General features: G+C 43.4%; 1 protein-coding gene across 1 annotated transcript in view; it reads right to left on the bottom strand.

The window, feature by feature from the left end:
• The window catches only part of LOC129438977 (uncharacterized), a 57064-nt gene that overhangs the window by 10472 nt on the left and 29841 nt on the right, over positions 1–16751 (bottom strand). The window lies entirely within an intron of this gene.

Genomic DNA, 16751 nt, shown 5'->3' with positions numbered 1-16751 from the left:
AGGTGTCAGTCCTGTTAATACAGCTGGGTCATTGTTAGTGATGGGATATTTAAAACCTGTTAAGCGTCACCGTCCCGTATACGGGACACCTAAGTTTACTTCAATATTGTTGAGGTAAATGTTAATCTATCACTACAAACTATATATTGTTGGTAAGGTCTAAGCCTCTAGAATACATATTTCAGCAGTGTTTTATAAAATAAATTATGTAGGGAGAGTAACTGATTCATTTATGAAGAGAGCGCGCCTCAAAACATTTATATCCTGCTAAATGTCACTGTCTCGCCAGTGGGGCGCCTACGTTTACTTCAGTGTTTTCCATGTGAATTCTTATCCAATCCTGACAAAGTATATATCGTTTGAAAGCTCTAAGGGTGTAGTTTCCATTTATCATCAGAATTTTGGGAAAGAAATTACATAGTGAGAGCCATTTTCTAAAATGCCACAGGTCCACAGGTGGGCCCATGTTGTTATTATATATTGGTAACACAAATACCCTATCTAAACCTAAAATATCTTGACAAACTATATATCATTGGAAAGCTCTAAGAGTGTAGTTTTCATATTTTATCACCATTTTGGAGAAATTATAACAGAGTAAGAGTCAGATTCTAAAATGTCACCGGGCCACAGGTGGACCCAGTTTGTTTTTACATATGTATAGCACTAATACCCTATTCCAAACCTAAACAATTTTGACAAACTATATATCATTGGAAAGCTCTAAGAGTGTAGTTATCATATATCTTTACCATTTTGAGAAAAACATGACGTAGGGAAAGTCAGTTTAGCTCTTAGAATGTAGTTTTCATATTTCAAAATGTTTTAGCAGTAAAAATAATGCAGTGAAAGTAATTGATTAATTTATGACAAGAGTATGCAGCAAACCGTTGACACCTACTGGCCGTTGTTGGTAAAACCACTAAAACTGTAACACAAACCTCATTTTTTGTGATTTTAACTTGAAATTTGGATCACAACTGCTTGAGACATATGGCTTCATGTTTACATTATTACTTTTTTTTAAAAATTACCTTTTTATAATTTTTTAAATAAAATTATAATGTCATTGGATTATTTTTATTTATTAAAATAAATGTAAACTGCTATAACAATTTTTCTGTTAAATATTTTCACCTGGTTACACTTCAGTCAAAAACTTCTTTAAAACAGGACAAAGATTAGGCTTCTAGACCAAAAAGTGTCAGAGTTATATTCATTTGAAGATGCAATGTTGCGAATAAATGGATATGGGTGAGAGATATGACGATATCGTGAACGATTAAAATGTCTCCATGATCCATGTTACGCCCCCTGGTGGTTAGGAGGTATGAAACGGGCGTACATAGTAATTTTAAACACAACTTAAGTTAGGCCTCTGGGAAATAATGTGGTGAATAAGACAAGGACATCAAAATACTCATAAAGTGGTTTGTTTATTTACAATGGTGCATAGAAATTGTAAGAGCCACAGAGTCAAAGAAATGAGCGGTGCCAAAAGAATGAAAGTAACAAAACAAAACAAGTACTTACCTAAATCCCCCCCCCCCAGCTAAACTAACTAAAAACAAAAAGAACAAAAACAACATCTTCAGCGTTCACACGCCATAACTAAATCTTCACTAGCTGAAAAACAAAACATACAAAGGGGCACTCGCTCCTTCCCTACTGGGTTAGACAACACTCAATACTGCGTGTTTGCAAGATGTAAATCACGTGATATACTTCCCTTCTTTTAACTCCGGGCTGGTAACATTCACTCCATGTTACATGGACTAAAGCATCAAAACTGACCACCACTAACAGCAGCCGAAACAGTAGCAGAGCGCACACACACACAATCAACCAAACTGGCCAAGCCAGCAGCTAGCTAAGCTCCTCCCCCTGATGTATCCCTTCTCCACGACCTCTTTTATTAGCAACTGCTAATAACTGGGAGTGTCCAATTATTGGGCACACGATGTTACCAATCACGGTACCTAGAAACAGAGACAGGGGAGACAGAAACAATAGAAAACAAAACAGAAAACCTCACAGCAAACAATAACATGAGAAAAAAACATTACGAACACGTAACTATCCACTTTTCCGGCAACATCATTGTATCCGTGCCTACATCAAGTACGTGACAAGGGGGCTCGCTACACGAAGGCGAGGTGTACCTTTTCCCTGCGTTTGGCGCACGTGTCCACCGAGCTTTCAAAGTATTGACCGTGTTCCGACACGCAATATAAATTATTGTTTAAATTATTCAGGGCATCACTGATGTGCAACATTTACAGTAAATAAAAATAATTAGCATAAGTGAAGAAAAGTAGCCAATCCACCGTTGCAAACAAAGTTTAGAACAAACAAAAAAACAGGAATCAAACATTAGGGTGACGAAAATGCTCCACAGCTTTTTGTTCTGGGAAGAATTAAAAACACAAGAAGAGAAAACGACAGTGAGTGCGTTTACATGCACAGTCTTACGCCAATTATGCTTAATAAACTGATAACGTGATCTACGCTACGGTATTGGCAAGGCCAATACGAATCACGATACATGGGTCACGATATGATACAATCATGTCCAGACAACTGGACAGTGACAACTACAGCAGTGGCGGAGGAGGTCGTTTGACGCACATAGAGGGATTTGATGGGTTTTAAAATATCGATAGTAGAGATCAAAATACCGATACACTATCGATACAGCTAACTAACATGATAGTTAGCTGTATCGATATTTTTGCACAGCCCTATCTCCGCGTATGAAAGATAAACGGCACACACAGAAGTAAGCACAAAGTAACGTATAAAAGTCTCCTCTCGACTAGTGATGCACGATATATCGGCCACTGATTTAATATCGGCCGATATGGTCATTTTTTTACACATCGGCATCGGTCCGATGTCAAAAAAGAGCCGATGTGAACAGGCCGATAATCATTCGTGTGTATTTGACGCGACTTGTGTAGGAGATGTGAGTGTGGGGGCGGGGATGTTTGTTTTTGCACGTGCGCATACCTTACACGTGTGCTGAAGCAGACGCTGAAGACAGCAAAAAAGTAAATTGCCTTTGATGAGGGAGCAACGATGTCGTCTGTCTGGTTCATTTTCAAAGTGTCTGAAGAGGATCCTCGCTATGCTGTATGCAATGAGTGTGAGGGCCAAGTGATGCGAGGGGGAGTTCGGGCCAAATCGTTCAACGCTACCAATTTGATCACCCACTTAAAAAATAAGCATCCTGGAGCCTACAAAGAATATGAGAAATCAGCAAATGCTAACAAACTGCGGAAAAAAGCTAACGCTACGGCAGCTGCACCGGTCGGTAGCCCAATAGAACAAGCGCTGGAAAAGACGAAAAAATTCCACAAAGACCACCCGAAGCAAAAGGCATTGACCATGGCGATAACAAAGATGATCGCTGTTGATGACCAACCGTTTTCGTTAGTGGAAGACGAAGGATTTAGGGAGGTGCTTGATCTCGCTGAGCCCCGCTATGACAAGCCAAGTCGTCGTTACTTTGCGGATGTCGCCCTGCCAGCCTTACATGATGTCGTAGCCACTCACGTGCACAAGTTACTCGACAGCGATGTTAATGACATCAGTTTTACAACGGATATCTGGAGTTCCGACCTCAACCAAACAAGCATGTTGAGCCTCATGGCTCAGTGGATTGATGTCAACTTCGAGATGAAGAGAGCTGTGCTACATGCCCAAGAATTCCCTGGCTCGCATACAGGTAGGCATGGATATTTTTTTGGACAGATACACATTAAATTAAAATGTAGGCATAGTAGAAATTAAGCTAACGTCCTTCGGGCTGTGCACGTATAACTTACTTATATACAGTATCGATCGGCTGCAGCTTGCTTTTACTCTAAAGTTTTGATGTATTTTTACCATAGTAAAAAAACACGATCTCACGTGAGATCAGGTTGTAAAAACAGCCTTTGTGGAGGTGTAAAATATATTCGAGTGATAAGAAGAGTGTCGTTTCACCATTGAATTGATGAAAAGCCCGCTATAAATTAAAATATCCACTGTAACGTTAGCTGCAGCCCAACTTTATTCTTTTTTTAACTTTTTTTTAGTAAATGATCTGTAAGAATTATGCTTTATTAGTGCTGTTCATTGATTTTAGTAAGTTTTTTACATTTTGGATATAAATTGTTTCAATACTGCAATATATGGTGTAAAAACGTCTGAGTGCTGCCCTCTTCAGGTTGAACGGTGGCTACTGCAGTTTAATTTTCCTATTGAATGTTGGGTCCAAAAAATAACTTGTGACATAAGCATATAAATAAATCATTTGTGGGGTATTTTGAGCTAAAAAGCAAAAACAGCAAAGATTTATTTATTATTTTAAAGTCTTATGAAATGTCCCTTTTAATATATCAGAGATTGCTGAGGGGTGTTTATAAATATCTGGGAAATTTCAAGTTTCATATAATGACAGAGGTTAGGTACAGAACAGCCTACACAATTGTTGAACTAGAGATATGACTGCTTAGAATGTGGAAATGGCATAACTTGAATGGGGGAAAATGCATTATATCATGTGCCAGCTAGCTAACGTGTCTTTGATTAAACTTTTTTTATCCTTTTATTCCAGGTACCGCCATAGCCAGTGCATTTGACGCCATGTTTACAGAATGGAAAATCCGGAAAGAAAATGTGCATGTTGTGCTTCGAGACAACGCACGTAATATGGTGAAGGCAATGGAGGAGTGTGGTGTTAAAAGCCTGGGCTGTATGGCTCATCTGGGGCAGTTAGCAGTGCACGATGCAGTACTAAGCCAGCGAAGCGTTGTTGACTCTTTGGCTATAGCGAGAAAAATAGTCGGACATTTTAAAAGCTCCCCCCTTGGTACCTCTCGGCTGAGAGACATCCAGAGAGAGATGGGAATGAAGACCAAGATGCTACAACAGGATGTCCCGACGCGCTGGAACAGTACATTCCTGATGATGACAACTCTCCTAGAACAGAAGCGCGCACTGGTTATGTACGAGGCTGACCATGGACTGCCTGTATCTCTCAATGCAAACCAGTGGAGTCTCATTGAGAAAATGACCACACTCCTGGCACCCTTTGAAGAGATGACGAGAGAGATTAGCTCGCATACAGCTACAGCTGCTGACGTGATTCCCTCTGTTGTGGCACTCAAGCGTTTTCTAAACAAAACAGCCGAAACGGACAGTGGGGTTAAAACGACCAAGTCTGCACTGCTTGAAGCCGTGAACAAGAGATTCGAAACCACTTTCTCTGAGCAACTATACTACTTGGCAACAATCCTTGACCCCAGATACAAAGATCGCTACTTTGACGCAGACCTCAAGCAGGTGGCAAAAAACAAGCTGTTGTAGCGAATTTCAGCGGGAGGAGGGAAATAACGTTATTTGAAACACTATGAACCTCCGACCGAAACACTACGGGGATTCCCAAGGGAATCTTAGATTTTAGCTCAAAAGGGAATATTATGTATAATTAACTGTAATTAATTATACAAGTTTATCAGGTTTTACCTGGCGTAGCAGAATTAATAATAACAATTAATTAATATGTTCGTCCACCGAAGACATATATCCATAATCGTATATTAACGTCTAAGAAATGTTAATTTCATGGCCTTTAAAATTAACCTTCTCACTGATATACAGTGCTACTCGCAGCGTGTAGCTGGATCAAAAGGCAGAAATAGTGACTTTAATTTCGTGAGCATTGAACACAGAAACAATTCAATTGTGAAAATGCAAACCGGTTTATTAACTATAAAATGAAGTACACATAACGACTAACTAAACATACACACATACCATAACATAAAACATAGATGAGAAAGAAAAGATTGAAAGAGCTAGAGAGAGAGAGTAAAAGATTGGCAAAGCACTATTGCTTAACATCTGCACAAACCATCGGATAATCTCTAAGGATCGCCTTAATTTTCATAAGGGGTAAAGCTTAAACATGAGCGAGTAAAACGAGTTTATACTTGCTTTGGCTCTTTGTGATGCGGTGCGAAGTTTCTTATGCTCGCGATGCGAGCAAGGAGAGAGAGAGAGAATCCAGGTGTGTTCGTTTAAGATGGAAGTCCGTAAGTTGTTTCGTAGGGCGGATTGGTCCGCGTGGTTTTCCGAACTCTAGCGCAAAGTGCAAGCCAGGAAGACTGTCCCGAAGAGTAGGACAGGGCTCAGAGAAAAGATGATAAATCCAAGGGACTCTGGTTGAGTCTCAGCGAGTTTCCAAACTGCGCTGACGGGTTACCTGGGTAACCGGGCGACTGGGCGCTCATGAGTGAACTAAGCCACTGACTGAGATACTGAGCGAATCGTTCGAATTGAGCTATTGAGCGAACTGAGCAATTGAGCTATGATCTAAGATGGCTTGGGCGATAGGCCGTTTTGACCTTTCACACGCCCAGCCCATTTTGGGTGTATGGCCAATGTGTGCGCGGGGAAACAAGCCTTTGTTCTTTCAGACATCACATTTGCATTATGATAAAAGTTTGTTTCCATAACTCTTCAAATCGATACTAAATGACATTGATGCGGCTTATGGTAATATGATACATAGAAATGATTGGGAAATAAAGAGTAGATTAATTTGATACTAGACAAGACATGGGTTTAAGATCACGTTGAATAATAATTTCATACCTAAGATATGAACCATGCTACAGTGAACAAAATCTAACTAAAGTGTTAACACACAGTTACATCACACATACATGATCATGCAGTAAAGGGATATAACATATATATACATTAAAACAGCTCATTGTGATTTTTAAATGTGGTTTCATCACAGACATATAGTCTGTGCCCCCAGCTGTGTCTCTGGCAATCGTCGAACGAACGGCTCTCAGGTTTCTCTGGTGGGATCCCTTTGAACCTCCTTTGAAGACTGCATTTGTTTTAATTGTCGCCCACTTTACAGCCTTGATAGGTGGTAGATATCTGGGTGATTGTGTTATCAGGACACAGGGTTATCTAAAGTCACAATTTTAGGGCTGTTTACGATCCAGATGCCAAATGGCCTCAATCTGACTCCGAGCCATTTGCTACATATCCCCCCTTCATGGCCACCAGGGTCTTGAGAGACTTTGGTGGGCGATGGTTCAATAGGCGATGGTTATACAGGTCATTTGGTCTGGATGGCAGGTGTATCTTAATTTTCTGCAGCGCTTCGGCGTGCCTGCAGAGGGGTGATTTCGATGAGGTTGGGCTCTTGCTCGGCTTGTGTGTCTTGCTTCCCACGGTTCCGCTTGAAGGCTCGAGGGACGGCAGCTGTGCACTTGTTCACTGTTTCCTGCATCCCGCTGACTCTTCGGTACAGGATGAAAGTGAGGCCAAGAGTATGGGCGTATCCTACTCATGTGGAGAGGCACAGTACCGTATCAGCGGCGGTCCAGGCTCTGAAAACAGGGAGGCTGTGCAGAGCTGGCATGCGAGCAAGTGCCTGGAGGGCAGTGTCGATGGGCGTGACATCAATTAGTTGGGTCCCCCCTTCTGCAATCCTCATCTCCAGTTCAGGGTCTAAAGTGAAGTTGTGGTCCCTGAAGAAAGTTGAAAATTCCAGTTCGATGTGGTACTCCTCACTGGGAAGGTGATAGAGTGCGAGTTCATCGATGTGAAGAATCGCACCTTTTGGAACTTGGATCCACATCGTCTGGTTTGGTGCACTGATGCGGGTGGCTGTGTCGTGTTGGTCGTAGGTCAAAGTGGCCGTGCTGGCTGGGGTGTTGACCAGCCATCGGTCACCTACGATCTCAGCTTGGGTGTTAGTGACCTCGGCTCGTGGTTTAGCTGAGGCAGGACAACGAGAGTCAATCTTCATGGGCCGCAGCCCACAGATGCCGTCAGTGTTGTCCTGAAGGAAAGGTTTGCTGGGGCAGAGATAATTAATGTCTTTAGTGAGGCTGCACATGTGCAGGTTTGGTGCAAGGTACAGCTGTTCATTGCTGTCATGGTAAGCCACCACACAGTGGGGGTGCGTATTCTGATGTGAGTGTTTCCCTGCCAGAAGCCAACATTGACAATGTCTTTGAGTCTGTAGATGTTGTGTGACTCGATGATTGGCAGGTTTATCAGAAAAGCAAGTTCGTCTTGTTCAGGGGCTATGCTTAATGGAATTGCGCTACCTAGGGAGTAGGCCAGATGCGCCTGCAGGGTGTTTGTTGGGCCTGCAGTGGCGGAGGGTAAAATGGTCTGTACCAGGCTTAGGGGTACCAGGCAGGGTGGAATGGCTGCTGCGGCGGCTCCGAGTAGGGCTCCCAGGAACCGCTTGTGACGCTTGGTTTGTCGGCCAAGACCTGCCTGTGTCTTCTGAAGTTGGTACAGCATGTGTTTGATGTCAACCTCTGCGTGAATCATAGCGTTCTGCGCCCATCGTTCTCCTGCCCAACTGGTTTCTGGTGCTGATGCTGTGTAGTGTGCTCTGTAGACATCACGGGGGTTGAGTCGGACATAGACTTTTTGGCTATGTGTTCTGCAGTTCGTGATCAGGAGTCCAGGTTGCTCTTTAAGGACGATGCCTGAGACGGGACCCGGCGACACGATTTCAGGTTGTGGCCACCCCCCCTGTAGGCTGATGTACAGAACAGTGATCAACAGCAGCATCCTGGTGACAGAGAGGGAGAGAGAGAAAGAACAATAGGCGAGCACTACAGGTCCTTGTTTGGTCAGGACAGTTCTCTTTCTTTTCATTGGCGGCTGTTCCCTAGGTGGCAGAGTTCTAGTGATGAGGCAGTGTGGAGAAGTTTGGTTCGTCCCCCCTTTACTATCATGCCATAATGTTGAGTGTCTCTTGACTTGGTTCTGGTGGACCCATCTGGAAATTGGTTCCTTCTGACTCCTGCCCATCCTGATCTGGTATGCAATGGGGGAGAGTTTGTCCACAATTTCATGAGGTCCTGTCCAGTGTGGCAGAAATTTCTTTGACAGCTGACGGTGAGCTGTCTGAATTGGCGGGGCGAAACTGTAGTACCAGATCTTGGTCGTTCGAAAAGCGAAGGTTGTTCCCGGATGAAGTTCATCCAGATACTGGTGAGTGGTGTCATTGGGTGCTGGAAAGCATTCTGCCAACTTTGTGAATTGGCAGATGACCGTGAGAAGGTGTTTGTTGCCCCTCGTTGGCCTGGGTAATGGTCCAACCCAGTCTATCTGGCGGTCTGACACTGGAAAGTTGACACCTCTTTTTTGAAGTGGTGCTCCATGGTTTGGCTTAGCCGGTTGGAACTGGCAGCAAACCAGACATTTCTTGATGTGTTCTGCTACATCATGCTGCATTCCAGGCCAGTATGCCACCTGTTTCGGTGTTTCATAAGTGGCTTTTGTGCGGTGGTGTGCGGCACATGCTGTGTCATGCGCATACATTAGTATGACCCCCCTATGGGCCTGAGGAACCACAAGCGCAGGTGTAGTGCGGTCATCAGGGACATACCCGAGGATGTTGTGTTGTATGCGCAGCAGGTGCCTGACATCGTTGAGACGTTTGCGGGTTGGAGCAGCAGACAGGTCAGAGTTTGTGATAGGGTAGGTGGAGGGGTCTAAGAGGTGGTTTAACATAGCTTGGATAGCGATGTTAGAGGCTTGTAATTTCTGATGATATGCATCATCCTGCATGGCATCTGCATCTTTTAAATTTTGTTGCACTTGTGCCTCAAATCCTGGGTATGGCTCTGAGTCTTTGGCTGGATGCAGATTGCAGAGCAGTGAACTTTTGAAGTTTAGGTCTGAGACGAAGTTCCCGCGGCTGGCTGGGGGGTCGTCCATGACCTGTGTGACCTGGCAGTTTACCTTAGATGATCTGGCTGATTGAAACGGTAAAGGTTCTCGCACTTGAGCCCAAATTTTTAACTGTTTAAAGTCCATTAAGGGTTCAAAGCGGTCTAGCAGGTCTTTGCCAATGAGGAGAGGGTATGAGTCCATTGGTGAGATGTACACAGGGTGTATGATGCTCATAGGACCGATCGTCAGGTGGATGGGAATCACCTGTTGCAGTTGAACTTCAGTCTGGCTGTAAGACTGCACATTCAGCATACACCTTTGGGGTTTAAGGGTCAAATTTTGGGCCTTAGCTCTGTTCTGGAGTCTGGTGAAAAGCTGGGATGACATCAGCGTTAGGTCAGCTCCGGTGTCGACGAGGGCTTCTAGTTCAACCTCATTTTCCAAGGTGATGGATAGATATAGCTTTTTAGCTTCTCCTCTTTCGATCAGGTTTCCCAGGAGGCTTGGTACTGGGGCTGTGGTATTAATAGGAAGGCAGTTAAGGCTGGTTTCTTGTGACTCTGTAGGGAAGGAGACATTTAACACAGCACTCTCTGGTACTTGCAGGCTTTGGTTGGTTGGTGTTTGAGATATTGTTTGTATGCCAAAGCCTTTGGTTTGTGGGATGAATAAGGAGTCGGGTTTGTCTTCGTGGTCCTCCTTGTGGGGCCTCTTTTGGATTAACTCCTTCAATATTCTCAGAATCTCTGCTGTTTCAGACGTGTCTGTGTCACTCTGTTTCTGGGGTAGTTCAGACTTAGCCTTGCTCTGTGTGTATCGAGACTGATCTCTCTGTTGTCTGTGACCAGTATTTGATCTGCAAGGTGCAGGACGGTTACCTCTAGGTCGTCGGCCAGGTTCCCACGAGCCGCCACCCTTCTGGTTGTCTGATGAGTTTGGCCGGCTCCATGACCTCTTGGCGCGTCCCATTTGGTGCTTGGGACGAGCCCCTTCATGGCCGTACCATTCCTGGCTGGCTGTAAAGTCTCTTGACCCTCTTGGCCCTCTGTTGAAAGGTCTTTCACTGTGGCGCTGTCGTGCGCCCTCCAGTGGTAGTTCAGGGTACAGTTCAGAGACAGGGAGAATGACAGGGTTTTTAACAGTCTTTTCAGAGGCCGCTCTTTGTTTACCATAAGCTTTCTGGGCCAAGTCCCGCAGCTGCCTGGTTGTCATCGTGCGAGGGCAGGCCATAACCCCTAAGTGTTGGCTTACTGTGAAGTGAAGATTTCGCAGGAAAAGGGTCCTGAAGTTGAAGTCCTCCTCCATTCCTGGCTCATTCCGTGAGCCAAAGTAAGCTCGCCTGAGTCTGTTGTAGTAGGCCTGTGGAGTTTCGTTTCGGCTCTGTTTGAGGTCCATCGCCGTAACAAGTCCTTGTTCTGACTCTGGATCCGAAAACTCTTCTATTAAAGCCTTTTGCAGCTGCTCGTAATCCATCTTGACGTTTTCTGGCTGCCGGTCAAGGAAACTCCTCACTTCACGACTGGAAGTAACCCGTAGCAGATACAGTTTGTCTCTTGTGGTTACATTTGGCAGTGTTTGCAAATAAAAGTCAATGTCCTGCAGGTAAGAGTGGATATCATGGCCACCTGCAGGCTCTGGGGTAAATGTTGGGATATTTTTAGCCAGCTTGTCGAGGTCTTTGGGTGCCACGCCGGGCATGTCTGCAGGTGACCTCGGGAAATTCGTCTGTCCCCACCCCCCTATGGCAGTGAGAGGTTCTGGGATGCTGGCTGATGTCTTTAACAGTGGGCTCCCGCCCCCCTTTTCAACAGAAAAGCTTTGGTGGGGGGGTGCAGGCTCACTGGTTGAATGAAAGGGAAAGGTTGCTTTTTCCCTTACTTGTTCAGCTTGCAGTTTATATGCGTAAATGAGTTCTCTTTGGGCGGAGTCAAGGTCGTCCCTAGCCTGGTCTCGTTGCTGAGCCAGAGCTCGACCTTCATCTCGAGCCGCTCGCAGGTGATTCTCACAGGCCTTCAGCTTGGCATCACGTTCCTTCAGTTCTGCCTTTGCTCTCACCAGAAGATGTTCAGCCTGCTGGAGCTTTCCAGACAGCTCTTCTCTGGCTGTCTTTTCCTGTTGCTCCTTGTGCTCTGTGTCTGTGCGGAGTTTTGACAAGGCCTCTTGGAGTTGTCCAATCTCGTCCTTTAGCCTCCAGTGCTCCTCCTCCGTTGATGGTTGTTGGTCCTCTAATCCCTGTGTCAGCTGATCTAGACGATTCTGCGCGTCCTCCTGATTCCTCCGTGCCACTGCTGCTTGGAGCTGTAGAGCTGCTGCATCCTCTTCCAGTTGGGCCATGTTCCTTTCGCCCAGTTTAAGCTGGATGATGAGGTTGTGAGCGATGGCACCTGTGATCTTGGCTATATCCTTGTGACTGTAGCTCCTCGTTGGGTCGTGGGCTATGAACTTGTCCAGGGTGCCGTCGAGTTGCTCTCTTTCCAAGTATTGCAGTTCATTGGCGAGGTTGGGCAGGAGTTCAGATGTCACAGCGCTGAGCCAGGCCTCTAGCTGGTCCCAGTGGTTGACAGGGCTTGGTAATCTGGACATGTTGACACACTGGTAGAAGAGAAAACACAAAGAGCCAATGCGAGTCCGCACAGTTCAGCGAGCTACGGCAATAAAATATATATATGTGGGCTATAAGCTTATTATCAGGGCCTTTCTCCGGCGGCACAGATAATCAGTGTGGGGAAATAAGGGAAAAATTTTAGTAATTTGTCGCTTTGTTAAAACCTATAGGTCGCCTTGGACATTTGGTTATTCGAGCGTATTACTAATGAATTCTCCTAATGGTTTGTGCAGTTTTATAAATAAAGTGAATCAAAATAATTAAAATTAATTAATTATTAGGGATGTCCCGATCAGGTTTTTTTGCCCTCGAGTCCGAGTCCGAGTCATTTGATTTTGAGTATCTGCCGATACCGAGTCCCGATCCGATACTTCTATAATACATAAAAAAAGAATAAATAAGAGCGAAAAAACAGAACCAGGATGTTCCTTATGTCATGGCGCACGCATTGCTGTTTCTGTGTGGAGTCAAAAGAGTCTAACTCTGTGCCAGCGCATAACTACAGATGTGTTAAAAAATAATGAGAATATATATAGTATATGTACATGGGATAAATTGGGATTTGTTTTGTGGGGATGCTCTGTTGGTAGGGAGGGTTCGAGGGGTAAAATCAATGTTTAATCCTGATGACAGCAAAGTCACTGGTGTGTTTCAATGACATTTTGTACCTCTGATAGGATTTTATAAGTTTCAGTTTTAAAGCTGTGCCACATGTTGACCCAAACTTTAAAACCTGAACTTTAAATTATGCAAATCTATGAGTCTGACACCCTATATGCATTTGTTGCACATGTCATCATGCACAATTGATCAAACTTTGAAGGAAGTTATAAGAATCAACCTCCTTTTAATTCTAGGCATAAGATAGGCTACCAAAAAGACTCAATTAACAAGAAAAACAACATACTGATTCAGCAAAATAACTTATAAAATAGCCATAGATATTCCCTAGATAGATGGTCAGCAGTTAGTTATAAAATACCTATAGTTAGGTCGTAATTAATCTGTATAATCAAAATACATTATTTTATTAAACTATACAATCAGTTGTATCCAGTTATCTAGTTAACATATTGTAATGAGATGAGTGACATGGCTAGACATACTTTAATACTTTGTTTCTAGACTTCTATTAAGTTTTCTCGACGTGGGCACCATTCTTACCTCTCTCTCTATCTCTCATCTCTACAGTATCCTGCGCGAATGCGCGTTCTTGAGGTTCTGAGTGAGACGCGGAGCTGCGTCTGAGCACATGGTGACAAAAACGATCAACGCGTCGTTTAAATGAGCGGTAAAAACCCGGTTTTGTCGTGGGTTCCTTGCACGCACGAGTGTGAAGCCTATGAATGAATTTGAAAGCACGTCAATAGGCTTGTTCGACTTCATGCGGCGCCGCAACAATCGACAGCCGGGTGACGTCAAACTACCGCGAGAGTGATCCGAGAAATCATACGGAGGAGTTTGCTTTTAAATCGCTCTCTCGGAACTTAGACGTCATCCGGCTGCCGGTTGTTGCGGCGCTGCATGAAGTCGAACAAGCCTATTCTCTTCTCATCAGTTCACACGCACCAGCGCAGCGCGTACACTGGCGCGGAGCAGAGCGAGACCTTGATGGATTTAAACCCTGCATATCTATCCGAGTCCTGATCGGGAGGTAACGTCCGATTCCGATCGAGTCTGAAACTACGTGATCGGGGCCGATTTCCGATCACGTGATCGGATCGGGACATCCCTATTAATTATAATGATAAAAATAAAATAAAACATAAAGCAAGGTTGCTGGAAATGAAATGAAACAGGAAAGGGAAAACAGAGAAAAAAAAAAATAAAAATAAATAAATAATAAAAAATAATAATAGAAAAAAAATAATAATAAAATAAACTGAAAATGGGAATTGAGACAGCCAACAGACGAAGTCCTAAGGCTGGGAAAATGAAGAGGAAGGAGGTGGAAAAAGGGGTTTCCTGTTTCAGCTTAGCAGGTTCTCTACCCTAAATTTGATGACAGGGCCTTACAGGGAGAGGGCACTATGGAGTCATGCGAGTTAGGGGAGTGGCTTAGCTAGATTGGCTGGGCTAGACCCAACCTGATAGGGATCTGGTGCCTCTAGTGGCTACAGAGGGGAGAAAAGTGCATCTCTTTTACACCAACACTCGTTGACTATTTAAGGAAACCCAGGGTGGAACACAGAGACAAGGCGCTTCCCTGAGCACGCAGCCAAGAGTGCCGGGCCTTCTGCCCTCCCCACCTCGACCGCTCAACAGTCACACCCTTCACACCGCCGGGCCGCACTCAAAGGTGTCACCCACCAACTGGCACTGCCGCTAGGGCTTTTGTGTGTCACCTGGCAAGGTTAGCGATTGGAGTGCCCGGTGGCAGAGGTTGCACTGTGTCTTGCTGCCTAAGGTGCTAAGGAGGGAGCTACCGCAGCACCCCGACTGTAAACACTCGAGTCAGTTCAGCGGGACCGGTCTCTTGTAGAACTCACCGCTGGCGAAGCCTCTGATTCATCTATCAAGTGTTAGCTTTCAAGAGATGCACAGGGGCTTATCCTATTGCACCAGTTAAAACATAAATGAATTCACTGAGAATGGGACTTATGGGGCTGAATTCTATTCACAGTAAATAATTGATTCAATTAAAATTTAAAATAAATCAAACTGCATTGAATTTAAATTTAAACTTAATTAAAAATACAATCTCTACAATAGAAAAGAGAACAGGAGAGTAAGGAGTGAGAGAGACCAGCAAAAAAATGAAATAAAATAAAATAAAATAAATCAAAATAAACTAAAAATTAAATAAAGAAATAATAAATTAATAAAGCCACAGCAATATTAATTTATTATTTATAATTTAAGACCATAACATTCAATATGTAGGAAATAAAACTACAACGTAGTAGAATAACCTAGTTATTGAAGTAAGGTAAAAAAAAATCCAAGTTTGATTTCTGTCATACACTCCCAAAAGAGTTTATGAGAGGACCAAACGAGCTTTTCCCACTAGATGGCGATATTTCGCCCAACAAACAAAGAAAGCGGAAGTCAGACGTAGAGTAATGGAGAAGAAGAAGTGTTAGACACTCAAGACTGACATCTAGTGTTAGAACTAGGTAGTACGCTTTAAACTGACAAAGATTCGCTTCTATACAGTAATTACATCGGCGGCCGCTGCGTTGCTAAGACGACGGATGTAATTTGCTCGTGTTCAGCCGGTACCTCTTTTGGCTTACGTTACCGGGACACGAAATAAACAAGAATCCAACGTGCTTTATCATACGTTGTGACTATAAATACTTGATCAAGTTTTTGTCTCCTTTAAAATTGAAAAGTCTTGCCCTCGGTGCTTACAATTTTAAAAATCCACGTACGTGAATAAAATGGAAAAATACAATAGACAGCTTCTCTAATTGTACATAATTTCCTGGAGATTTAACAAAAAGGCCTTATCAGATGGGAGTGCTCACTCGACCACCGCTTCGCTCTAAATAAAGGAATTCTACTCTTTATTAGGCGGAATCAGACGGTAATGCAGCGTATTTTTTTAATACGGTTACCTTAAAGACTGCAGTTAACTATACATAACAGGGGCGCGAGTCTGTTACGTCCTGAAAATGATACAGGAAAATACATTTTCATTCATACAAAGAAAGAACGAAATCAGTTATAGCTGATAGTTCTTTTTCATTCACACAATGCAAAAACACATTTGATTTGTAACTGGTTTGCTCAGAAAATAATGTTTAAATCTGCCCGCATTCTCCACCATTATATGTAGCGAATTTCAGCGGGAGGAGGGAAATAACGTTATTTGAAACACTATGAACCTCCGACCGAAACACTACGGGGATTCCCAAGGGAATCTTAGATTTTAGCTCAAAAGGGAATATTATGTATAATTAACTGTAATTAATTATACAAGTTTATCAGGTTTTACCTGGCGTAGCAGAATTAATAATAACAATTAATTAATATGTTCGTCCACCGAAGACATATATCCATAATCGTATATTAACGTCTAAGAAATGTTAATTTCATGGCCTTTAAAATTAACCTTCTCACTGATATACAGTGCTACTCGCAGCGTGTAGCTGGATCAAAAGGCAGAAATAGTGACTTTAATTTCGTGAGCATTGAACACAGAAACAATTCAATTGTGAAAATGCAAACCGGTTTATTAACTATAAAATGAAGTACACATAACGACTAACTAAACATACACACATACCATAACATAAAACATAGATGAGAAAGAAAAGATTGAAAGAGCTAGAGAGAGAGAGTAAAAGATTGGCAAAGCACTATTGCTTAACATCTGCACAAACCATCGGATAATCTCTAAGGATCGCCTTAATTTTCATAAGGGGTAAAGCTTAAACATGAGCGAGTAAAACGAGTTTATACTTGCTTTGGCTCTTTGTGATGCGGT

Source organism: Misgurnus anguillicaudatus, unplaced genomic scaffold (genome assembly GCF_027580225.2).
Source record: "Misgurnus anguillicaudatus unplaced genomic scaffold, ASM2758022v2 HiC_scaffold_33, whole genome shotgun sequence".
NCBI lineage: Eukaryota > Metazoa > Chordata > Actinopteri > Cypriniformes > Cobitidae > Misgurnus > Misgurnus anguillicaudatus.
This window is presented reverse-complemented; position numbering and strand designations above follow the sequence as displayed.